The sequence below is a fragment of the Mobula birostris genome, chromosome 4 (genome assembly GCF_030028105.1).
Source record: "Mobula birostris isolate sMobBir1 chromosome 4, sMobBir1.hap1, whole genome shotgun sequence".
In the NCBI taxonomy this organism is placed as follows: Eukaryota; Metazoa; Chordata; class Chondrichthyes; order Myliobatiformes; family Myliobatidae; genus Mobula; species Mobula birostris.
Window position 1 is genome coordinate 140,224,107 of NC_092373.1, and position 26,547 is coordinate 140,250,653.

Genomic DNA, 26,547 nt, shown 5'->3' on the forward strand with positions numbered 1-26,547 from the left:
CTCAATCCTGCCCTGCCATTCAATATGATCATGACTAATCAATGCTGGCCTCAACTCCTCTTCTCTGCCAATTCCCCATAATCCTCAATTCTTCACTTTTATGATGTTATTGGGTTTGCTGACCACCAAGTTTTAAACTCAAATGAAGACCTTAAGCCCTATAGCTGTGAGTATTTTCATTAAAGGGATATTATACTATAACTATGCAACCTTCAAAGACTGGTTTACTTGTCTATTCAAGTGGTGGTTACCCTCTCCCTACCAAGGAGAAAGTACTTCCTGCTAAGAAAGTAGTTCAAAACACAGTTCATTTATTTTCACTGACGCATGTCTAAATCCAAGCAATACTTTTAAAGTTCAAAGAGGATTTCTATCTTAAGCATCTCCAAAAACAAAGCATTTCCAACACACAAGTCACAAAGGGTTTCCTAAATATAAAGCATAAAGCATTTCACAAACTCCGAGTATTTCCTAAACACAGTTACAGTTCCTGTAACTAAGAAGACATACCCACAGTGCAAACAAACAAATAGTTTGTCGCAGAAACTGAACCTGGATGAATGGATTCTCATTCTTCTTCCATGTTTTTACTTGATGTTCCTTACCCCATTCCTAATAAGCCTGAATCACTCTCTATGTTTATTCAGTTTCTCTCCCACTTAGGTAACTTCACAAGCATATTTTTCTTTAAATGTCCTTTTATCAGGGACAGTCTAAAAGCATTTTTGAAGACAAAGATCTTAGCTAGCTACCATTAATGCTGTAAATCCAACTTTCTTGAGCACATAAAACCTTACAAATCTAAATGCATTTGTTATTAATATAAGTTAGCATCTCATCCATCTATTCTGCAAGCTTCCTTGAACTAAGCAATTAAAGAGTCGACTTGTCTGTTTGAAATAACTCAAACAACCTATTGTCTTACACTGCATCTCTCAGCAGTAAAGCAGGTGCAGTGACTAACATTTGTTTTCTCACAGAGAGTCTTCAGATATACAGAAGCTGTTTGCAAAGCATTTCAAAAAACTTTTCTTTTAACTCAAGCTGATTACTGATTTCCATTTACATCTTAAGAGCTGAAAACTGACTTCCTTTAACAATCAGAAACTGAACAAGTTTTTGGTTGGAAGTTTACTAGCAGCTGTTCTTGATCTTACACGTGGTGGCTGCTGTTGTTTAGAAAGCAAGTTTAACACGCATGAGATCTCCTATTCCAGGACAGGGAATATCCATCACATTTTCAAATATTTGTCAATCTCTGCCTTAAACGATCTGGCCCCCATTGCTGTCAATGCCAGAGATTTCCAGAGATTCAATGCCCTCTGAGAGAATAAATTTCTATGAACTCTAGTTTTAAATGACCAGCACCTTATCTTGTCACTATGTCCCCTTGTTAATGACTCTTCATGAGTGAGAACATCTGTACATCTACCCTGTCAAGTTCCCTTTGAATCTTATATGTTGGATGAAATCTCTCCTCTTCTTAAATTCCATGAAATGCAGACCCAAAATATCTTGCTTATCTTGATAGAGCAACTCTCTCTTCCCAGGTATTAGCCTGGTAAACCTTCTTTGGACTGCCACTAATGCCAGTATATCCTTTACTTAGTCAAGGTGACCAAAGCTGTGCTCAGTATTCCTGGTGTGACCTCATCATCATTCTGTACAGTTTTAACAAAGCCTCACTATTCTTAAAATCCAACCGCCTTGCAATAAAGACTAAAATGCCATTTGCCTTCTGAACTACTTGTTGAATCTGCCTGCTAACTTTTTGTGATCCATACACTAGAACACCTAGATCCCTCTAAGCTTCACTCCTTGATAGTCTCTCTCCATTTAAATAATAAGCCACTTTTTGATTCCTCTTACCAGGGTTCATAACCTCGCACTTCACCACATTAAACTCCATTTGTAAGGCTTTCACCCAATCATTCAATTTATCTATATCCTGTTGCAGAATCACAGTATTTACATCACAATATGTCCTTCCACTTATTTTTGCATAATTAGCAAACCTGGAAACCTTACATTTTGTTCTTCCTTCAGGTCATTAATGTAAATAGTACACAACTAAGTGCCAAGAACTGATCCCTAGGTAACACACTAGTTGCGTCCCTCCAGGCTGAGAGAGACTCATTTATTCTAACTTTTTTTATGTGACATTGAGTCTTTAAACCATGCTAATACACTTCCTCCAATACCTTAAGCTAATACCTTTAACTTATGCATCAGTTCCATATGATGCCTTGTCAAATGACTTTTGCAAATCCGTATGAAAGCTATCAACATGTAGTGAATAGGTTTCATTTTTATAGATGGCCAGAAATCAGTGTTGACTGTGAGTCAGTAGATACCTAAATATCACTTGATATGGTAATAACACTTAAAGTGTTTTGTAATAAGTGGCATTAGAAGCCCACAAGGCTGGTAGGAAAGAACAGTTACTAAATGTGGAGAGGTAAGCGAAGCTAGCTCTGCCATCCAACAAGATGGTAACCTACAGCAATGTTTTGCAGACAGCACACAAAACTACAAGATATTCTAGCAGGTATACTTCTGAATTGCCAATCCCAGCAGTCTGCAGCCTGTAATTTCCCTTTTAAGGATGCATTTTTGAACCAACTAATCAACCTGGAACTTTTGCTATCTCCTGGGGAATTTGGCAAACTAGAATCTCGAGAGTGCAGTGCGGTCATCACTGAGTGTAAACGTGGCATCGAGCATGTTAGCAGAAGATGAACACGTGGCCAGTTTCTTAATCCGTGCCGATTAAAGCATCAAGAAAGATTAAAATTATCAAGAATAAGAGTGGAAAATGAACAAGTGTTCAGCGCCAACTGCCTGTGTTTGACCGATTGCCCTCTCTTCTCGCTACTACCGGGCTCAAGTGTGAGGTGCAGGAGTCTTGGGTCCCATTCTATCAGATTCTGATGCAGTTGTTGCTCTGCAACCATCAGGTTCCTGGACAGGCTTCACTCACCTCTTCCCTGAATAAGCTCCACAGCTATGGACTCACTTTCAGGGACTATGCAGTTCATGTTCCATATGTTTTTGTTTGCTTTTTGTCCTATTTGCATGATTGTCCTCTTTTGCAAATTGGATATGTGACAGTTTTGTTCTGTGTGTTTTTTAGTGAAATCTATTGTGTTTCTTTGTTTTATGAGGTACTGCAAGAAGATGAGTCTCAAGGTTGGTTAGTATTGGTTGCTCTGCCATCCAATTCCTAAATGGACATTGAACCCGTGAACACTACCTCACTTTTTTAATATATATTATTTTTGTTTTGCATGATTTTTAATCTATTCAATATACATATACTGTAATTGATTTACTTATTTATTTTTATTATTATTATTTTTCTTCTATATCATGTGTTGCATTGAACTGCTCATTTAACAAATTTCACGACACATGCCGGTGATAATAAACCTGATTCTGATTCTATATGGTATGCATACTCTGATAATTGAACTTTGAACTGTAAAGATTTACAGGAAAACAAAAATATATACATGCCTGATTTGAATGTAATAATAATAATATGAGAGCTTATTCATGTGTGGTGGTGTTATAAGTAAGTTGTACATAGCCTCATCTACAGATTCTGCTCTACCAACTTCCCCTGTCACATTCTCAAAGGATTGAGAAAAGACATCAAAACCTTTCATAAAACTATATTAACCAGGTTATTTAGCTTTCCTAAATGATTATGTATTTCATCTGGTTATTGACTCAAGCATGTTGTCAACAATAAATATTTATCTCGCCTGAAGCTCTTATTAACCTCTAATATCCTTTTTGAACAAAAGAATTGCATTGGTTGTTTTCCAGTTTTATAGTATCATCTCAAAATTTAGCAAATATTGAAAATTTTCAACCAATGAGTCCATTCTGTCAGTAGCCAGTCCCTTTCCAACTCTTGGGTGCAAGCCATCAAATTCTGGACATTTGTCCACTTCTAGCTCCTCCTGTTTCTCTAATATTTTTTCCCATATTAATGGGATTTTTATTTATAGTTAACCTACCTGATATCTTACTGATATTTGTAGTCTTCCATTGATTCAGAAAGTCTGCCATATCTTTTTTGTTTCCTGTTCATAATTTGTTAGTATCATTCTCAAGAGGTCTTACACTGCCTTAATCATATTCTTCTCATTCTTTTTGTTTTCATATTACGTGCATTTTCTGTCAAAATCAATTTTCTCTCTCCAGTGAATGTTTTAGTTTTGATGGTGGATCCTAAAACCTAAGCCCAGTCTTCTGATGTACAACCAGTACTTGACACCAGTACTCCTGCAATAATTGGAATTTCCTTCCAGATTGCTCCAGATAGTTCTCCATTTATACTCCACTCTATCAAGAGGATGTGTCTTCTTTCCTCTGCTGTGAACGATCTTAACCCTGACCGATTCTGCATTATTTTCCACAACAAAAGAATCTCAGCACTGCTCCAGTACCTTCTTTGATTAACAACACTATCCCATCTCCTTTCTCTTCTGGCTTGCTCTTTTAGAATACCATATAAACTGGTGTATTGAGTCCTGTTCATCCTGCAATCATGTGTAAGAGCTGTTGAATCATATTCATATATTGCTATCTATGCTATCAACTCATTTATATAATTGTAAATGTTGCAGGCATTCAAAGTGGGTTTAATGTTTTTGCAATTTTTACTAACTCTGGAATTGATCTGTACTGCATACTTTTAGTTATGTTTTCTGTTTCTGTCTGTTGCACGTTGCTTGTCAATATTCTTCTCACTATCCCGTGCCACAATCTCTCATTTACTCTTGATTTATTAAACATCCCATTCTCAGAGCACTTTTCCTTTTCACTTAGTTTAAAGCATTGTCTGCAACCCTATTTATAAAATTTGCCAGGACACTGGTCCCAGCACATTTCAAGTAAAGCCTATCTGAACACCTGGTTCTCTCCTTCCGCAGTACTGGTGCCAATGACTTATAAGTTGGATTCCATTTCTACCACATCATACTTTGAGCCATGTATTTACTTATATAATTATATTTACGCTTTTGCTAAATTACACATTGCTCAGCAAATAATCTGGAGATTATCACCCCTGTGGTACTCCCAGTATCTTTTCCTTTGTTGGGGCAAGGGAATTTGAGAGCAAGTGGAGCACAAAATGAAACAAATGTAATGTTACATAGCAAACCAGATGCAGCACATGCAGTACTGCATTTAATTTACTTCAGAAGCAGTAGTTGCCAATTGTAATACATTTAATCATTTATTGAGAGCACCATTAATAGAATTTTGTGCCTTCATCACAGTACTGATGAACCTTCCAGGCTTACTATAGCAACTGATAAAAAGTAGGTGACAACTTACTCCTTCTAATAAGATGAAGGCACGCTTGGTTGCAGCGCCTCTCTGGGTCCAACCAATGGTGTAATTGTTCGTCCTTTACGTCTTTCTTATAATTGTAAGACACTGCAGAATATTAAGAACACCAAGTACTGCAAGTCTATTGGTGAGTTGCTGGATCGCAGAGCAGCTGCGCAGCATAGGCTTATTGTTGTTGCCAGCCAGGAAAGAAGGCATCAGAAGTGGTGCGCAGTCCAACAAACAGTGCAAATGGTTGTGTTAAATATTCTTCTTGTGATTGCAAGACCCTGTTGGACATTGGTAATATAAAATACTGCAAGTCTGGCTCATTGGTTCATTGGCAAGACCGACAGTGGGGGAGCTGCATGCCCTTGAATGTTGCGTAGAACAGACTCTCAAGTTGTGGCATCACCTGTTACAACCACCCAGTAGTAGAGAAATGCTACTTTATTTAGTTGCATACATGTGCATGGTTGAATGACAATTGAACTTGAACTTGAACTGGTAGGAGCCAAGGAGGTGGCATGCAGATCTACCAGTAAATACATGACTAAAGTGTTTCCTTTATTTATACTCGCATACTTTCTACATACAATTCATGGTTGTTATTGGTTCAGAATGCCTTGGTATAATTTGTGCCAAATTTGTTTAATTTTCAGTTCAGTTTCTACAGTTTTGAGCTGAATATATGATCACTGCACTTATGGCCCCTGTATGAAGACAAATTGACTCTAAGTGTTGGTTATGTGTTAAGCTAACCAGAGGAGGTCTTTAACGTGTAACAACCTGAGCCTCAGGGGAAGCAGTAAGCAATTATGCACAGCTGGCAGTGGGTCAGTAGAAATATCTAGCCCACTGGATGCTATACCCCTCATTGAGGGTCCACAGGCAGAGGTCAACACATTTAATGACAGCTGTTCTGGTAGTAGCAGGTACTTGACACACCTACTGGCTGTGGTTGCCATACTTTGGCAATGCCTTTAGTTTCCTTGCCCTGAGAACCTTTGACAAGTGTATATCCAGGAAGTCTCAGTGGCCTTGCATAAATGCATCAGACATATGACTGATTTACATCATCTTTGCCTGTACACCCAGAGTTTGTGACTGTTGATGGCTGCAACTCTGACTGACTTCCCAGGTGTGTGGGGTGTGTTTGGCCACAAACTCAGAATATCCAAAAGTCCTTGCTTACCAAATATCTTCTTCTGCATCAATAAGCAGTTGCTTTGTATTGCAAGATGTTCCTCTATCATGTCTGTGTAATATTGTATGTTGGAGTTATTCTGAACCTCTGGGACCGCAAAAAGCTGTGGAGGCTGAATTATTGGCAATGCTGTCTATATTGTCTAGAAGGGAATCAAGGGTAATTGGAAACAAGCAGGAGGTGAAGTTGAGGCTGAGATCAGATCAGTCATGAATGTGAATGAGCAACTCAAGGGCTATGTGGACAATAAACTGTTAATAGGATGTGCACCAACGAAGTACTTTTCTCTCTCTGTTGTTTCCATTTACATCCTAATTTAGGATTACATAAGAATATAAGAAAGAGGAGCAGCTGTGGCCATTTCTCTCTAGAATAGAGAACTACAAAGTATCACGCGTTGTTGTGAGGAAGAATTCTTCCTCATCTCTAGTTTAAATGGTCATCTCTTCATCTGAAACTATGCCACCAAGTTTTAGATGACTTCATAAGAAGTACCAATCCTTCTGCATCTTACAATAAAATCATATAGATGAAACTAATGATGTAATTCTTTGCATATAATGCCAGGGCTCCAGTCAATGTCTAGCTTACAAATGGGCTAAGACTCATATCGGTTTGACTGCTTAGCCAATCCAGCAGTGAAAAAACAAAAGCTCCTTGCAGATCTCAGCAGGTCAAGCTGCATCTGTAGGAGTAGAGGAATCATTAGTGTTTAGGGTCAAAACTCTGCCTCAGGGCTGAAAAGACCAAGAGGAGGTCAAAGCTATTCTTAAACAAAATCAGAAATTGCTGGAAACACTCAGCAGATGAGGCAGCACCTGGGAAACAGTGTGAATGTTTCAGGTCAAAGATATTTTATCACAACTGTGAAAGGGATTTTCTGTTCTGATGAAGGATGTCAAAACTGAAATTTTAACAATTGCTGTATTCATCACTAATACTGTGCCCTTGGGAGATTAGACCAGGGACTATGAGCTTAATTCATTCTAACTCTCCCCTATTGCTATTGTTGTCAAGTGAAATCATCATCAACATTGGTAGGGTTCTTTTCTGTTAATTTTCTGACAGAAATTGATTCAAAAGGCAGAAAACAGCAAAGCATGAAAATGTATGCAAATTAAGTGCTCGGCATAGGAAATCAGTTTTAAACATTAACATTTTCATCTTCATTTTTATTTGCTGATCTTTTCACCACATGCATTTTTCAGTCAGAACGCATTTTCTCTGTCCTCTGCACCTGGATACAAGGTGTTGTGATCAGTGCCTTGATAACCTGATTTCTGAGGGAGACCTGGAACAACTACTGTGCATTATCTGTACAAAATCACTCCCATCCATGGCATGTAGCTGAGATGGTGTGACGAAGGCCCATCACTGATTACAGACGGCACATAGTGCACTTGGTAAAACACTCATCCCCAGCAGTAATAGTGACTGGGTCTGAAACAGAGCTGCTGCATGGAGCTGTCTCATATAGAGGCAGCAGCAACCTGCACAAGTGTGCTGATGGTGGAGGATACCATCTTTAATTGGATAATTGAGTTAATTAGCTTTTGGTTGGTCCAGAGGGAGGGGCTTAGCAGTTATAAGCCTCAGGTTACCAAGACTTTGGAGTTTGTGTGTGTGTGTGTGAGAGAGATAGAGAGATAGAGAGAGAGAGAGAGAGAGAGAGAGAGAGAGAGAGAGAGAGAGAGAGATAGATAGATATTGGGTGAAGGGATTTAGAGTGTATGTCTAGTGCACATTCCGGAGCAGAGGGTGGCAGTAATGCACTATTAAGCTGGATGCCGACCGCCGTAAAACAAGATACAGACAGACAGACTTTGGAGTTAGTTTTCTTTTGTGTTTAGTCTCAGGGTGGCTATATATATATTGTTTCCTCCGGTTTTTGTCTTGTTTTGAGGTAAATAAAAGAACCTCAATCTAGTTTTGCGACTCAAGCCATCTTGTTATTTTTCTTAAACAATTAACCCACAGTTTTTTGTGACAGATGGTCTTCATGAAATCATGGCATTTCCCTCACTTTAGAAGTTTCCCTGCAATATTCCCTCTTCTCTCTGCCAGTGTGCACTTTGACTAAGCTGAACTCTTCCAGTGGGCAGCATGTGAATGATGGAGCAGATGTGATCTCACCGAGCAGCTGTCATCTAGACCAGGGGTCCCCAACCTTTTTTGCACTGCAGACCAGTTTAATATTGACAATATTCTTGCGGACCGATGACCGGGGGGGGGGGGGGGGGGCGCGGTTATGGTTGCCAACGGACAGGAGTAGCAGTCAAATACGTTGTGTTTACCCCGAGAAAGACTAGCACAGCTATGAAGCCTTGCACGGGCACCAGTGCGCATGCATGTATGTGCCAATTTTTGTTTTCTACAAATCGTTTTTGACGATTCTGTTTGGGGGGGGGGTGTTAATCACGACCGGAATATAGGTGACAAGTGGCTAATACATTCAATTTCGTTTCTAAAAGGGTTTATCTAACGAATTTAATATTAAACACACATATTTTAAGCACATACTTACCTCGAATGAATATAGTGATAAGTCGATTATAAGTCACTTATAAGTCAATAGCATCATAACATTTGAAGTAACGTTTGGATATTAAACACACAGCATATATTTTCCTCGTATGAACATATAAAATCATTGCAACACACCAATATCGCTGAATCAGTGGGAGCCCTGGGCTTGTTTCCCTGCAACAAGACGGTGCCATCAAGGGGTGATGGGAGACAGCGATATTTGAAGGGGGTTCCTTGTGTCCAGTCTATTCCACAATTTAGTTTTCGTTGCATTCATTGCAGAGATATGTTGGAAATGGAAGCAACGTTTTCAGTGCTTTCGTGGCTATCTCATGATATTTAGCCTTGACTTTGATCCAGAATGCTGGCAGAGATGTTATGTCAAACATACTTTTCAGCCCGCGTCATTTGCAAGCTCGAGGAGTTGATCTCCTTCCCGTGCTGACATGGATGACGTGCGGGTAATGACCTCACATGCGTAATGACCTCACGTGCGTTCAAGCTCAACAGTGGGCGTGACAGGGAATGAGGAAAGGTGCAGCTGACACATATCGCCAAATCATATTGTTTCCTCGCGGTCCGGTAGCACATGCTTTGCGGCCTGGTACCAGTCTGCGGCCCGGTGCTTGGGGACCGCTGACCTAGACAAGTTATGTTCTAACATTTTTAAATTGGGGAAAATCGCCCCAAGTCAGGATGCTCTCATTTTGTCATGAGGCAAGGGAATTTGTCACAACCCTCCAATCTGGCTTCTTCATTACATGGAAAATTTATTCATTTTCTGAAATAAGGGTGAAATCTGGTTTCTTAATGATAATGTTCTTTAGCATCCTAGTATATGATTCTTTATCAGAAAAGGACAAAAAATATTTGAAAGCAGCTTTATCCCATTTATAACTTACATGTAACATAGAATGTTGTCCACTATAAATTATTCCCATTACAGAAATTGCCACTATTCCTTGCCAAATTCTTATATGTCTGTGTGTTAACCTCAGTGCAATTGGTGGAGATACTGTTACCATAGTCTTCTGCATAATAACATGCCATACTCCAGAAACTAAGTTTATGAACACTTTTGGCAGGATGCTAACATACTGTATAAATATAAGCAATTTTTTAACCTCTGCAGTATTAGATGGGATATTTTAATAACTTAAAAGAACCCTTCCTTGTTAGCAGTGGAACAAGATTGGGGATTTTCATCATTTTTCCACAGAAAGAACATTAAATTGTTGTGTCTTAAAACAAATTGAATTTGTAAAGGCTTAAAAAAAAGTTTTTTTATTATTTCAGGAAAGCTAGATACAAATCCAACTTAGGTTGATAGGAACCAAGACTCTGCTGCCAGCATTATAAATGTATTTGACAAAGCTTCATGATAGTCACTGGATTACAGTATAAAAAAATCTTGCTCTGAGGCAGAAAGCCTGCTGGATGGCTGGTGCAAGGAATGAAAACTTGACACATCAATGTAGTAAAAGTTATCTTGTCTGCATTTGAAACATGATATCAGAACAGAGCAGAGACTGAGAGCTGCTCAGCTGGCCAACGTTGGAGAGTTTGATGATGGCTGTGCCTGAAATCAGAATTTTATTCTCTACCATTAATGCTATTCACACTGATAAATAAGAACGTCAAAATTCAGGAAATGATGTGTCAAATTCAACATACTTAATATGAATAACAGATCCTTTTGAGAGGCAACTGAAGATCCATTGCACAGGAATGATTGTTTTTAAATTTGTTGGATAAGGGGACTTTTTGATGAGATCATTGAAAAAAGCGGCTCATAAAATGCAGTAAATGTGACTATAAGTCAAGAGTAACTAATTACATGAGTGTATAATCTTTCAGACTGCCAGATGGATGAAAATCTGTGTATTTTCCTCACAGTTTATGTACAGACTTTTAGTTGTAGAATAGTTCTTCTGTAGTGGAAAATACGTGGGATTCCTTTCAGCTAGACATCAGTCAATGTTATGCATTCTTTAGGTGACCTAATTATGGAAAGAAATTGGAGATTAGTACGCTGATCTTAGAACAAAAATATTTAAATGCTTCACTGATTGGCACAATATCCACAGAACAAAGTTAGGCAGTGCTTGTCAGTTTGAGGCCATATTCTCATTCATATTGAACAGGTAGACTACCAATTTCAAACAGTCCATTTTGCTGGATAGTGGCAAGTGTTATAACAGGTATCTAAGAGAGCTTCGATCAAACAAGATGAATCACCATGTGAACTAGAAAACAAAATAGGTTGAAGGGGGAGCAGCAGAGGGGATGGTCAGTGGTGGTAACGTGGGCTGCAGAGGTTGTTATGATGAAGAAGAGGAAGTTTATGTTCACATTCTAAGAGACCTCTGTAATCTGGCATATGGGCTGCTGATTATGGGATTCTATGGAGGTTATACTGGGCCAGTCAATTGGATTCTGGGATCGTAGATCTATTTATATAATTTTGAGAAATGACTGCCCATTATAACTGTTTTCCATGATAAAACCAACCTAGTATGCATTGTTACCCTGTTAGTAATTTTGGTTTGTTTGCAGTGCTTTTTTTTAATTCACTCATTGAGACATAGGAACAAACATTGAAGTCTACATACAAATAGTAGTTTTCACTCCAGTTAAAGTTGCAATCTAGATATTGCTTCATGCTCTTTATGTCTAGAAGATAACATTGTTAGTTAATGTTGTTTGTGAAATTCACATAAAGAATGAGAACTTCAAATGTAAAACTCAAATGTGTTATTGGTTTCCCTCTTTAACACTTGGCTGAAGCAGACATTGCCAGCAATACCTCAAAGAAGTCCCTGCATAGCAAACTGAGTAGAAGATTAAAAGCCGAAAAGAAGTGATGTTGGCTCCAAATTTGGATTTTAGATTCTACTGAATTTTTCAATTACTGGTGCACAAGTCAATGGTGCTCATGCTATACTGAAACCGATCAACATGTCCCTGCAGACAGAGAAAGCTTTGAAATCCATTGTGTCATGAATTTTCCATCCCATTTCCAACAATATCCATTTACATAGGCACTTTCCTTTGATGTGTTTCAGCATAGAGTTTTATACCATTGATGAAAACTTCAGAAGAGTTAATTGAACCAGTGATAGAAAGTACTGTATGAAGATTAAATTACCACCCAGTTCTTGTGTTCCATGCAGTAAGAAACAGACAAGGAAACATCTGAAGTGCTGTTGTTGTAAAGGTGTATCCATTAGATAATCAAACTATGGAGCAAGATGTTGGTGGGAATTAGAATACAAAGTCTATTTGAAGCTATTATGCAACTTCACATTTATCTAGCACTTTTATCCCATACCTGACCATATTGTAAATCAGTGTGTGCTCAGACCAGCTATGAGTAAAGCACTTGTGAAACTTCTCTGTTAGAACCATAGAACCATAGAAACTACAGCACAGAAACAGGCCCTTTGGCCCTTCTTGGCTGTGCCGAACCATTTTCTGCCTAGTCCCACTGACCTGCACAAGGACCATATCCCTCCATACACCTCCCATCCATGTATCTGTCCAATTTATTCTTAAATGTTAAAAAAGAACCTGCATTTACCACCTCGTCTGGCAGCTCATTCCATACTCCCACCACTCTCTGTGTGAAGAAGCCCCCCCCTAATGTTCCCTTTAAACTTTTCCCCCCTCACCCTTAACCCATGTCCTCTGGTTTTTTTCTCCCCTTGCCTCAGTGGAAAAAGCCTGCTTGCATTCACTCTATCTATCCCCATCATAATTTTATATACCTCTATCAAATCTCCCCTCATTCTTCTACGCTCCAGGGAATAAAGTCCTAACCTATGCAACCTTTCTCTGTAACTGAGTTTCTCAAGTCCCGGCAACGTCCTTGTAAACCTTCTCTGCACTCTTTCAACCTTATTTATATCCTTCCTGTAATTTGGTGACCAAAACTGAACACAATACTCCAGATTCGGCCTCACCAATGCCTTATACAACCTCATCATAACATTCCAGCTCTTATACTCAAAACTTCGATTAATAAAGGCCAATGTACCAAAAGCTCTCTTTACGACCCTATCTACCTGTGACGATATTTTTAGGGAATTTTGTATTTGTATTCCCAGATCCCTCTGTTCCACTGCACTCCTCAGTGCCTTACCATTAACCCTGTATGTTCTATGTTGGTTTGTCCTTCCAACGTGCAATACCTCACACTTGTCAGTATTAAACTCCATCTACCATTTTTCAGCCCATTTTTCCAGCTGGTCCAAGTCCCTCTGCAGGCTCTGAAAACCTTCCTCTCTGTCTACTACACCTCCAATCTTTGTATCATCAGCAAACTTGCTGATCCAATTTACCGCATTATCATCCAGATCATTGATATAGATGACAAATAACAATGGACCCAGCACTGATCCCTGTGGCACACCACTAGTCACAGACCTCCACTCAGAGAAGCAATTTTCTACCACCACTCTCTCGCTTCTTCCATCGAGCCAATGTCCAATCCAATTTACCACCTCTCCATGTATACCTAGCGACTTAATTTTCCTCACTAACCTCCCATGCGGGACCTTGTCAAAGGCCTTACTGAAGTCCATGTAGACAATATCCACTGCCTTCCCTTCATCCACTTTCCTGGTAACCTCCTCGAAAAACTCCAACAGATTGGTCAAACATGACCTACCACGCACAAAGCCATGTTGACTCTCCCTAATAAGCCCCTGTCTATCCAAATGCTTGTAGATTCTGTCTCTTAGTACTCCCTCCAATAACTTACCTACTACTGACGTTAAACTCACCGGCCTATAATTTCCCGGATTACTTTTCGATTCTTTTTTTAAACAATGGAACAACATGAGCCACTCTCCAATCCTCCGGCACTTCAACCGTAGACAGCGACATTTTAAATATTTCTGCCAGGGCCCCCGCAATTTCAACACTAGTCTCCTTCAAGGTCCGAGGGAACACCCTGTCAGGTCCCGGGGATTTATCCACTTTAATTTTCCTCAAGACAGCAAGCACCTCCTCCTTTTCAATCTGTACAGTTTCCATGGTCTCACTACTTGATTCCCTCAATTCCATAGATTTCATGCCAGCTTCCTTAGTAAATACAGATGCAAAAAACCTATCTAAGATCTCCCCCATTTCCTTTGGTTCCGCACAAAGCTGACCACTCTGATCTTCAAGAGGACCAATTTTATCCCTTACAATCCTTTTGCTCTTAATATACTTGTAAAAGCTCTTTGGATTATCCTTCACCTTGACTGCCAAGGCAACTTCATGTCTTCTTTTTGCCCTCCTGATTTCTTTCTTAAGTATTTTCTTGCACTTCTTATACTCCTCAAGCACCTGATTTACCCCGTTTCCTATACATTTCATACAACTCCCTCTTCTTCTTTATCAGAGTTGCAATATCCCTTGAGAACCAAGGTTCCTTATTCCTATTCAATTTGCCTTTAATCCTGACAGGAACATACAAACTCTGCACTCTCAGAATTTCCCCATTGAAGGCTTCCCGCCTACCAATCACATCTTTGCCAGAGAACAACCTGTCCCAATCCACGCTTTTTAGATCCTTTCTCATTTCTTCAAATTTGGCCTTCTTCCAGTTCAGAACCTCAACTCTAGGACCAGATCTATCCTTGTCCATGATCAAATTGAAACTAATGGCGTTATGATCACTGGAACCAAAGTGCTCCCCTACACAGACTTCCGTCACTTGCCCTAATTCGTTTCCTAACAGGAGATCCAATATTGCATCCCCTCTAGTTGGTCCCTCTACATACTGATTTAGAAAACTTTTCTGAACACATTTTACAAACTCTAAACCATCTAGACCCCTAACAGTATGGGAGTCCTAATCAATGTATGGAAAATTAAAATCCCCTACCACCACAACTTTATGTTTCCTGCAGTTGTCTGCTATCTCTCTGCAGATTTGCTCTTCCAAGTCTCGTTGGCTATTGGGTGGTCTGTAATACAATCCCACTAATGTGGCCATACCTTTCCTGTTTCTCAGCTCCACCCATAAGGACTCAGTAGACAAGCCCTGTAATCTGTCCTGCCTGAGCACTGCTGTAATATTTTCCCTAACAAGCAATGCTACTCCCACACCTTTCATTCCTCTGCCTCGATCACATCTGAAACATCGGAACCCTGGAATATTAAGCTGCCAGTCCTGCCCTTCCTGTAGCCAAGTTTCACTAATTGCTACAACATCATAATTCCACGTGTCAATCCGCGCCCTCAACTCATCCGCCTTCCCTGCAATACTCCTAGCATTGAAATATATACACCTCTGAAGATTTTTACCAGCACTCACAACCTTTCTATCAGCGGATTTGCTTAAACTTTCAATATCATTTATTTTCACCCCAGCCACACTGTCAGCTCTGGTACTCTGGTTCCCATCCCCCTGCAAATCTAGTTTAAAGCCTCCCCAATAGCACTAACAAACCTCGCTGAAAGGATATTGGTCCCCCTGTGGTTCAAGTGTAACCAGTCTCTATTGTACAGGTCCCACCTGCCCCAGAAGAGGTCCCAATGATCCTGAAATCTGAAACCCTGCCCCCTACACCAGTTCCTCAGCCACTTGTTCCTCCTCCAGAGCATCCTATTCCTACCCTCACTGGCACCTAGCACAGGTAGCAATCCTGAGATTACCATCCTTGAGGTCCTGCTTTTCAACTTCCTACCAAGCTCTCTATATTCACTGTCCAGGACCTCTTCACTCTTCCTTGCTATGTCATTGGTGCCTATGTGCACCACGACATCTGGCTGGTCACCCTCCCACTTCAGAATGTCATGCAATCGATCAGAGACATCCTTGACCCTGGCACCTGGGAGGCAACAAACCATCCTGGATTCTCTGTCACGACCACAGAACATCCTATCTGCACCTCTAACTATCGAGTCCCCTATCACTACCGCTCTCCTCTTTTTCCCCCCTCCCTTCTGCACTGCAGAGCCAGACTCAGTGCCAGAGATCCGGCTACTGCAGCTAGTCCCAGGTAAGTCATCTCCCCCAACAGTATCCAATACGGTATACTTGTTGCTGAGGGGAATGGCCACAGGGGAACCCTGCTCTGCCTGCCCTTTCCTCTTCCCTCGCCTGACAGTGACCCAATTTCCTGTCCTCTGCTTCTTTGGCGTAACTACCTCCCTGTAGCTACGATCTATAATCTCCTCATTCTCCCGAATGATCCGCAGGTCATCCAGCTCCTGCTCCAGTTCCCTAACGCGGTTTTTTAGGAGCTGCAGCTGGATGCACTTCTTGCAGGTGTCGTTGTCAGGGACACCGGAGGGCTCCCTGACTTCCCACATCCTGCAAGAGGAGCATTCCAACATCCTGCCTGGCATTCTCTCTACGCTAGACAATCTGAACAAAAAACTTACCAGAACCTACCCTGGCCTCTGCCTGTTGTCGCCGAAGCCTGTTGAGCCAAAGCCGTCCCACTCTGACTCAGTCCACTCCGACAATGGTCACTGTATATGGTGGTCTGCTTTTTAAACCTTGGCGCGCTACGTCACGCGCCTGCGCAGTGCAGACCCTTCTCCCCGAGCAGTTCTTTAAAAAAAAGCAACTTTTTCGACCCGAAATTCTTCCGCTCACTTCTTCAGCTACTTGCTTCGACTATAGTTGTTTCAATTGTATTTCCTGTGGAAATTTCACATTAGTAAAATGTCAATAGTATGCTATCAAGTGTTTGGAAATTACAATGGTATTGCACCTCCTGTGTGTGTTCAACCTTTCTTCAACATATTACTCAATAGCTCCCATCATTTCCTGTTGCTGCATGATGCTTCCCAATTAAGAGGTGTAGACTGCATAATCATGATATCATTCCCAACGCTGATGTATGATGGACTGTGCAAGTCATTGTGACTGCAAAGAGCATTTATGTAAAACTTCGGGCTGCATGAATTCAACTTGTTGCCAGTACTGCATTTAGCAGGCACATGGATATTACATAATGCTGTGCCAGCACCCATTTCCTGTTTCCCTTGACTTTCAATGTCTTCTTTGCATGGAAGCCTAACTGCCCAGGTATTTTAATTTCTTCTGGGATTATGCCAAAAGCGTGCTTGTGTTGTTCTTTTATACCTCATGCTGCCAGTTACAAAATATGTAATAAGACTGAACCATGAAGGACTGTGCTCGTCTTCATGCCAATTAATCCCCAGGCTGGAAGTCAAGCAGCTCCACTGAAGGAGACAGAAAGACTGATATCAGCTGTCAGTCTCACAATGTTTGCTGACCCAGAGAAGTGGAAAATATAACTCTTTATTTGAGAACTGCACATTTTTAAACTGAAAGCAGATCTACACTAGTATATAATGCTGGGATAATGTGAAAGTAACAGAACTTGTAAATGTCAGCAGTTTTGAAGAAGTAGTAAATACAACACTGAAGAATTTCACCCCCATGTCTTAAATTAGGCCTATGCCTGATTTAATTTATAAACTGCTGAGCATTTTTCTGTTTGGAATTTTGTACTGTTTTTCCTCTCTCTCAATCTCACACATGAATTTATTCCTTCAGCATTATCAGTGAAATGCACTTTACCATAACATATTGCAGACATCCCACCCTACAAAAACTCATTTCAGGGAGGTAACACCATCAATTTGCAGGAGACTCCCGGAACTTCCGGGAGAGATGAGATGTCTGCAATAGAGTAGCTCCTTAGCAGCTGGCCAGCTAGTTTAATTAACGTTAGCTATGCTAATGAATGAATGACACCTGTTAAACTCACCTCAACATGTCTTTTACAGTATTAACCCACCGTGGACAATAGAAAAGCCACTGTTGCAAACAGTGCAGCGAGCAACACTGTCATTATTTTTGATCCCTATTAGGCAGGGGTACACTTTATGGTAGTCTGGGGTGACGTACATTTTATATTTTCTTTTTTTGAAACACTCCGCCATGGCGCGCTCTCGCACTCTCGTGGTTGCTCTCTCGCTCGCTCTCTTGCTCTCTCACGCTCGCTCTCTCTTGCTTTCTCTCTCTTGCTCTCGCGCTCTCTTGCTCTCAAAAAAATTGATTTCCGGGATATTGCATATAATTTGCAGGCATCAGGGAACCACTATTAATATGCGGGAGACTCCCAGAACTTCCAGGAGAGGTGGGATGTCTGATATTGGTTCTCGGACCACCTATTTAAAACATCCTACTCCTTTGCAAGTGTCTGTTGCTTTAATCTGCAACAGCAAAACACAAATAGAAGACATGAGGGAATGTCTTAGTGAATAACTTTATGGAGCAGCTGATAGCTCTCTATGTGACAAGCCAAGTAGCAATGCACTCATTTTGTACTTTTTGAAAATATTCCTGTTACGTTAGCAGGCCTTGCAATTAATGTAAGCAGTAAACTTATGTGCACTTTACATTGCAACATAAACAATGAACTTGTAGATCTTCATTTGGTAGAATTCAGCTTAAGTCGTGCTTGTGCTGACTGATAAGCCTTGAATCAGAAGGAAGTTTTGGATACGGATAAAGATTGAAAGATGAAATTTGGCTTAATACACCTCTCACCTTGGGTGCCTTGAATATCCTGGAACTTTAAAATAGTATCTGGTTAGTGTATGTTTGTAAGGCAGATGTTGCTGTATGCTGTGTTGGTGAAGGAGTGGAGGGATGCTGGGTTATGTAAACTGTTGTGCAGTCAATATAACTGTGAATATTAAAACACAAGAAAGACTGCAGATGCTGGAAATCTGGAGTGTCACTCAAAATGCTGGAGCAAGTCAGGCAGCATCTGTGAGGGGAAATGAATATTCAAAGTTTTGAGTGGAGATTCTTAAACAGGAAAGAAAGAGTGGAGATAACCAACTTAAAAAGGTGGGGAAGGGGATGAAGTGAGAGCTGACAGGTAATAGGTGACTCCTGGTGAGGGGTAAGGTAGGTAGGTAAGGGAGGGGGAATTCATGTGGCTGTCCTGCCACCTGGCACCTCGAGGCTGAGACCTTTAATGTCACCGCTGGGTGCTACTACTCTTCTCCTTCCACCACCACTCCCCACCATCTTGTGACGCCTCCAACCCTCTACACTCCCATAACCCCACCTCCACCCTGTGCCATCTTCAAGGTTTCCTCAACCTCAACAATGACCCCTTCTCCTACCTCAAGCCTTCCTCCCCTAGCCTCTGCCCACTCTGGATCTTTTCATCTCTAACTGCCAATGACACGTTAACTCTCACCTGCTTACCTACTCCATCGTCACCCCATCTGAACACACTGCCTTCCACTTCGCTGCCAAGGACTGTGCTGTTGTAGCCTAGCTGGCTACCTTGCAAAGTCAAAGTGGCAGCTTTCAGATACCTCTTAATTACCCCTGAAACATCAGGCCACTGTCTTACACACCAACATTGACTTCATCATCTCCGGAGATCCCTCCTTCTACAGCCTCCAACCTCACAACCCCCAACCTTGCATTGCCTGTTTCTATCCCTTATCCAAGATCCACACAGCTAAATGCCCCAATAGCCTATTGTTTCTGCCTACTCCTGCCCTACTAAATGCATTTTCATACCCCTCAACCTTCCTATCTTAACCCTTTCACCCATCAGCTCCTGCTGCACCCCCTCTCCCCACCCTTTTATATTGGCAGTTCCATACTATCTTTCCAGTCCCTGAAAAAGGGTGGATCTGAATCTTCAACTGTCCATGTCCCTCCACAGATGTTGCCTGACCCAGTAAGTTGTTCCAGAGTTTTGTGTGTTGCTGTGAATATAGAATTATGTGTTTGACTAAGTGGGGGGGGGGTGTAAGATATGTGCTTTTTGATAGAGATGGTTGGAAAGATGAGTGATGGAAATGTGGTCCACGTATGAGTGCCTGAGGCTGGTGACACAATTCATAGAGAAAGACATGAAATTGTCTAGTCATTGATTTTGACAGCTTCTGTGGTCACCAAGCCTCTCCAAGTACTGTATCCAATCAATAGGGTTTTGCATTTGACCTAAATTAACCACAATGGTTAGTTGTGCCCACTTCTTTCTGAGTAAATTCCTGGAGGGCTTCCTGGCTTCCCCTTTTTCCCAATGTTTCCAGTACTGTCCAAAATCTTCAGAGATGTTCCATGTATCCTACATTATTGTTTCCTCAGTGAATATCACATATAGAAGAGCAGCTAGAACCCACATTAGGCACTGTGCATCAACCTTTTAAATAGTTCAAGCTAGCTTTAAGCAGAGCTTTAACTTGTGTTTGACTGTCATGACAGTGGCTACCGCTTAAATGTCTGGCCAATGTACAGAACAGTTAACAATGGCTGCACACTGAAATCAATGTAATAAAAATGGTGTACCAGCTGCAATTCAAGCAATGGGCACCAGTCAATATTACATTACATCCCATGTAACTGTTTTTAGGGAATATCTATTATAGCCCCTTAAATTTTAGTGAAATAGTCACGTAAGTAAACTTACAAAAAATGATATTTTGGTATTTGTGTTTAATAAGGGTTTTAAATATAATGCAAATGAAATGGAAAAATTGGAGTTCCAAGAAGTGATGCAGAATTGAAGCCAGAAGCAAATTCAAGACTACAGCCGTCCATGTTTTTCAGCATGCATATCGGAGAACATATTCCACATGGTGTCGTTGTAGTTCTCAATAGTCAGCATTGTGGTTTTCGGCAAAATTATCTTAGAAGAAAGTGCTTGATGAAAAACACATCTGCAATACATAAAATGAAAAAAAATACTTTCTGGTAGGGTTCTTGTTTTTTTTTCTTTTTGGTCGAGTCACAACCAAGGTTTATTTTATAAAGCTCTCCATGACATAGTGGGCAAAAATGGCATCCATTGTCAAACTAAGCAATACTGTTCAGTAAAGTCCTAGATTTGCTGGTTGTAGGCCGGAGAAGTGATCTTGATTGAATTTCCAGCATAAGTTTCACCAATAATGAATTAGCCAAGATTTCTGTTTCTGATTGCTATTGAGTGACACATTGAAATGCAGCAAATTGAAAGCTTGTAAACAGCAGGTTTTAATTTAATGATGATAATCCAATGGTCAGAGTGCTCTTTTTACAACTGCTTTCCAAATTCTCTCATGAAGGTTGTGAATGTGGTAAATTTTGCACCTGTGACTCAATTGTCAGAGGGTGGTTAGGATTCACATAATTCTGCATCTCATGAGTTGGCAGCTCAGGATGAAGGATTGATTAGAAGATAATAATTCTTAAAAGAGGATTATGTTGATGGGGAAAAACTGGAAAGTAGTTAATAATTCTGTCTGCAAGAAGAATGTGCAGTTTGTCATGCAAATGAGGAACTGTTTTTTTCATCTTTCAGCTTGATTTAGGATAATGAACCACATTTGAAAAATGAGAGAGGATCTTTTCAAATAGTTGAGCAAATTTGCAGCCATTTATTTTTCTGCCAGAAAAGTAACATTTATGTTTAGTCCATGTTCAACATGTTTATGAAGTTGAATACAATGATTACCATGTCTCAGAAACTTTGCCACAACCAATCAGCTCCAGTCAATCTTCGTTTTATATCTTGAGTGCTCAGCAAGAAAAAGATTTGTTCCTTTTTTCTTTTTAATCAAGTTACAACTTATATAAAAGCATATTGTAACTACCTGGCTGAAATTGTTCTTTATATCTTTTTTACTCATTTGGAATTGCATTTTTGTTAGTACCTAAAAATGCTGTGTGTGTACTTTTCCATATAGAAACTCTGCAAGAGAAACTGAATTTAGTGTAGAGGAATGAGCTGGAGGTTGTTATGAGAAACATAGAAACAAAGAAAACCTACAGCACAATACAGGCCCTTCGGCCCACAATGCTGTGCCGAACATGTACTTTAGAAATTACCTAGGGTTACCCATAGTTACTGATGTAGTTGTTCTTCTGTATGTGATATTCCTCTAGGAAACAATAATGTGGGACCCATGGAAGGCATTTCCAAAGATCTTTGACACTACAATCCTGCTCGTCAATGCAAATATCAAATCAGCTAATCACGTGCAGCAACTCAATATGTAAAAGTTTGCGTACATGGTCAAAAACATTCAATTGTTGTTCAGACCAAACATCACAATGGGAAAGAAATGTGGTCTGAATGAATTTGATTGTGGAATGATGGTAGGTGCCAGACGAAGTGGTTTGAGTATCTCAGAGCTGCTGATCTCTGGAGGTCAGATTTAAAGGACCATCCCATTTTAATTTGGATACAGAGTGCTCCAGGACCGATAGTGTCATATATCTATGATAAATTAAACTCCCAGAAATATATGCCCACATCAGGAATGAAAGCCTGGGACAGGGACATATCTGAATTGGGGCAAGACTTAGACTGGGATGCAATTTGGGATAATGCTGCTGGTGCTTCGAAAAACCCAAATCATCGGTATATACACTTGAAATTTTGTCATAGAGCATGCATAACACCAAGAATTAGATATCAAATGGGCTGGTTCCTGACCCGTATTGCTCATTTTGCCCATTTTGCCCCCACGGAACCGTTGGCGCTTTATACATGTAGTACGGGAATGTCCAGGGGTTTTTGGATTGTGGCGGAAGGTTATCAGTACTCTTACAGAACTAACGAGGGTACGATTACCAATGGACCCCGCTGTACATCTTCTAAATGATGACTCCCACCTTTCCCTTATGGAAAAAACACACAAAGTCTAACTGACAGGCCTGACTGCAGCTAAGGAGATTGCAGTCCAGCGTTGGAAATCTCCCCATGATATTTCAAATACTCAATGGCTTCGGAGCTTTTTGGACATTTCTTACCTGGAACTTTCATCAGCAAGAGTAAATGATGCACGACCAAACACAATCTTAATGTGGACAAATTTGATATCTAACTTAAAAGATCTTTTGTTAAAATGGGAATGCTTTGTCTGTTTATGCACTACTATTCAGTTGATTGGTGGAGGGGAGAGGGATAGGGGGAAGAGAGGGGTGGAGGGGGGATGGTGATGAAGGTTGGGGGGTGGCTGGATTAAACAGTCAAAATGTAATTAAAAATTGGTTGCATTGAATGTAATTTGTTGGTGTTGCAATAGAAAATTAGTAATAAAAAAAGAAACTGCTGATCTCCTGGGATTTTCACACACAACAGTCTCTAGAGTTTACAGAGAATGGTGTGAGAAACAAAAAAAATCCAGTGAGCAGCAGTTCTGTTGGTGAAAATGCCTTGTTAATGAGAGTGGTCAAGGAGAATAGCAGACAGGTTCAAGCTGACAAGAAAACAGAGGAATTTAATAAGTACTTTGCTTCAGTCTTTACTGTGGAAGACACTAGCGATGTGCCAGAGGTCCATGAGTGTCAGGGAGCAGGAGTGTTGCCATTGCTGTTACAAAGGATAAAGTGCTCGGTAAACGGAAAGGTCTTAAGACAAATAAGTCACCTGGACCAGATGAACTACATCCCAGAGTCCTGAAAGAGGTTGCTGAAGAGATAATGGGTGCATTGGTCATGATCTTTCAAGAATCACTTGATTCTGGCATGGTTCCTGAGGACTGGAAAATTACAGAAAATTCCACTCTATAAGAAGGGAGGAAGACAAAAGAGAGACCAGTTAGCCCAACCTCAGTGATGGGGAAAATGTTGGAGTCCATTATTAAGGACAAGATTGCAGGGTACTTGGAGACCAATGATAAAATAAGTCAAAGTCAGCATGGTTTCTGTAAAGCGATATCTTGCTGAACAAATCTGTTAGAACTCTTGAATTGAATTAACTTTATTTCTTACATCCTTCGCATACACGAGGAGTAAAAATCTTTATGTTACGTCACTGTCTAAATGTGCAATGTGTAATCGTAGTAATTTATAATTATAATAAATAGAACAGTCAATGTAATATGGAGAACACTCAAATTGGTGTGAGTTAATCAGTCTGATGGCCTGGTGGAAGAAGCTGTCCCGGAGCCTGTTGGTCCTGGCTTTTATGCTGCGGTACCGTTTCACAGGTGGTAGTAGCTGGAATAGATTGTGGTTGGGGTGACTCGGGTCCCCAATGATCCTACGGGCCCTTTTTACACACCTATCCTTGTAAATGCCCTGAATCGTGGGAAGCTCACATCTACAGATGTGCTGCGCTGCCCGCACCACTCTCTGCAGTGTCCTGCGATTAAGGGAGGTACAGTTCCCATACCAGGCAGTGATGTAGCCTGTCAGGATGCTCTCAATTGTGCTCCTGTAGAAAGTTCTTAGGATTTGGGGACCCACAACAAATTTCCTCAACTGTCTGAGGTGAAAGAGGCGCTGTTGTGCCTTTTTCAACACACAGCTGGTGTGTACAGACCACATGAGATCCTCGGTGATGTGGATGCCGCGGAACTTAAAGCTGTTTATCCTCTCAACTCCAGATCCATTAATATCAATAGGGGTTAGTCTGTCTCCATTCCTCCTGTAATCAACAACCAGCTCCTTTGTTTTTGCGACATTGAAGGAGAGGTTGTTTTCTTGATACCACTGTGTCAGAGAGATGACTTCTTCTCTGTAGGCCACCTTGTTATTGTTTGAGATAAGACCAATCAATGTAGTGTTGTTGCCAAGTTTAATTAGCAGATTAGAGCTGTGGGTGGTGACATGGTCATGGGTATACAGGGAGTAAAGGAGGGTACTCAGTACGCAGCCCTGAGGGGCTCCTGTATTGAGAGTCTTTGAGGAAGTAACGAGCAGGGTGGCCAAAAGAGAGGCATTGGATGTCATTTACTTAGATTTTCAGAAAGCATTTGATAAGGTGCCTCAAATGAAACTGTTTAAAAGATAAAATCCTATGATGTTACAGGAAAGATACTGACATGGTTAGAGGAATAGTTGACAGGCAGGAGGCAGCAAGTGGGGATAAATAGGACATTCCCTGGTTGTCTGCCAGTGACTAATGGTGTTCCTCAGAGGTCAGTATTGGGTCCGCTACTTTTCACATTGTTTGTCAGCGATTTAGATAGGGTAATTGATGGCTTTGTGGCAAAGCTTGCAGATGATATGAAGATAGTTAGAGGGGTAGGTAGTGCTGAGGAAGCAAAGCAATTGCAGCGGGAATTAGTCAAATGGAAGACTGGGCAAAAAAAGTGGCAGATGGAATACAGTATTGGGAAACGTATGATAAAAGGAACAATAATGCAGACTATTATCTAAATGGGGAAAAATTCAAACATCAGAGGTGCAGTGGGACTTAGGAGTCCTCGTGCAAAACTCCCAGAAGGTTAATACACAGGTTGATTCTGTGGTAAAGAAGGCAAATGCAATGTTGGCATGTATTTCAAGAGGAGTAGGATTTAAAAGCAAGGAGATAATGCTAAAGCTTTATAAGACAATATTCAGGCCATACTTGGAGTAATGTCGATGGTTTTTGGCCCCTTATCTCAGAGAAGGATGTATTGTCGTTGGAGAAAGTCCAGAGGAGGTTCACAAGGATGATTCCAGGAATGAAGGGGTTAACATATGAGGACACGGCTTCAAAATTGAGGGGTGACCTTTTAGAACAGAAGTAAGAGGAATGTTTTTAGCCACAGAGTGGTGGATCTGTGGAATGCTTTGCCACAGATCGCGGTGGCCAAGTCCGCAGGTATATTTAAAGCAGAAGTTGATAGATTCCTGATTGGTCAGGGCATCAAAGGATATGGTGAGAGGACAGGTGTATGGGGTTGAATGGGATCTTGGATCAGCCATGATGAAATGGCAGAATGGACTCAATGGGCAGAATGGCCTAATTCTGCTCCTATGTCTTATGCCCTTATGGCTTTAAGGTATCAGTAACTCAAATAACCACATGTTACAATAGTGCTGTGCAGAAGAGCATCTTTGAATTCACAACAGGTCGAACCTTGAAGTAGGTGGGATACAAGACCACAAACATACACTGAGTGGCCACTTTATTAGGTACAGGAGACTGTATTGACATTCATGGTGACACATGCATAAATCTTTTGAAAGTAGAACCCACTAGAATTCCTCAATGGTAGGAAAGATGACAAATACAGAAAAAGTTTCAGAAAATTCTTAATATGGTCAACATACAGACACATAATGGTATTATTCATTTTCTTAATTCTGGAGTATAGTATTCAACTGTAAAAATTTTCTGAATATCGTTTTTCACATATGTTTTATGATCAGAACCACATGCGCAATTTCAGAACAGCCAGCAAAATTTAGCACACAGACTTAAAACTAGGCAGTGAGGGAAGGAATTGCCCAAATGAAACTGATTCATGCTAATAAGAGCTTGACTGAACTAATAATTGTGGCTGATAACTTAAGAACGTGCTTGCAGCATATAGTTTGTTTGGAATGTTTCATTTGGATCTGGTTTTTAAAGTGAACTTTGTCCTGTGTAAAACACAGCAGGGCTTGTCTCACTTTAATTATTGATCCTGCAGAACAGAGTAAAACAGCAGAGCAATCAGAAGCAGTTTACAATATATAAATCAGCATTATATTCAAGAGTTCACCTTATGTTGCATAGTAAAGGACTGAGCCTAAAGGATGATTCTATATGTAATTC

At 40.6% G+C, this 26,547-nt stretch overlaps 1 protein-coding gene across 1 annotated transcript in view; it reads left to right on the forward strand.

Moving 5' to 3' along the window:
* The window catches only part of fat4 (FAT atypical cadherin 4), a 391,785-nt gene that overhangs the window by 257,495 nt on the left and 107,743 nt on the right, over window positions 1-26,547 (forward strand). The window lies entirely within an intron of this gene.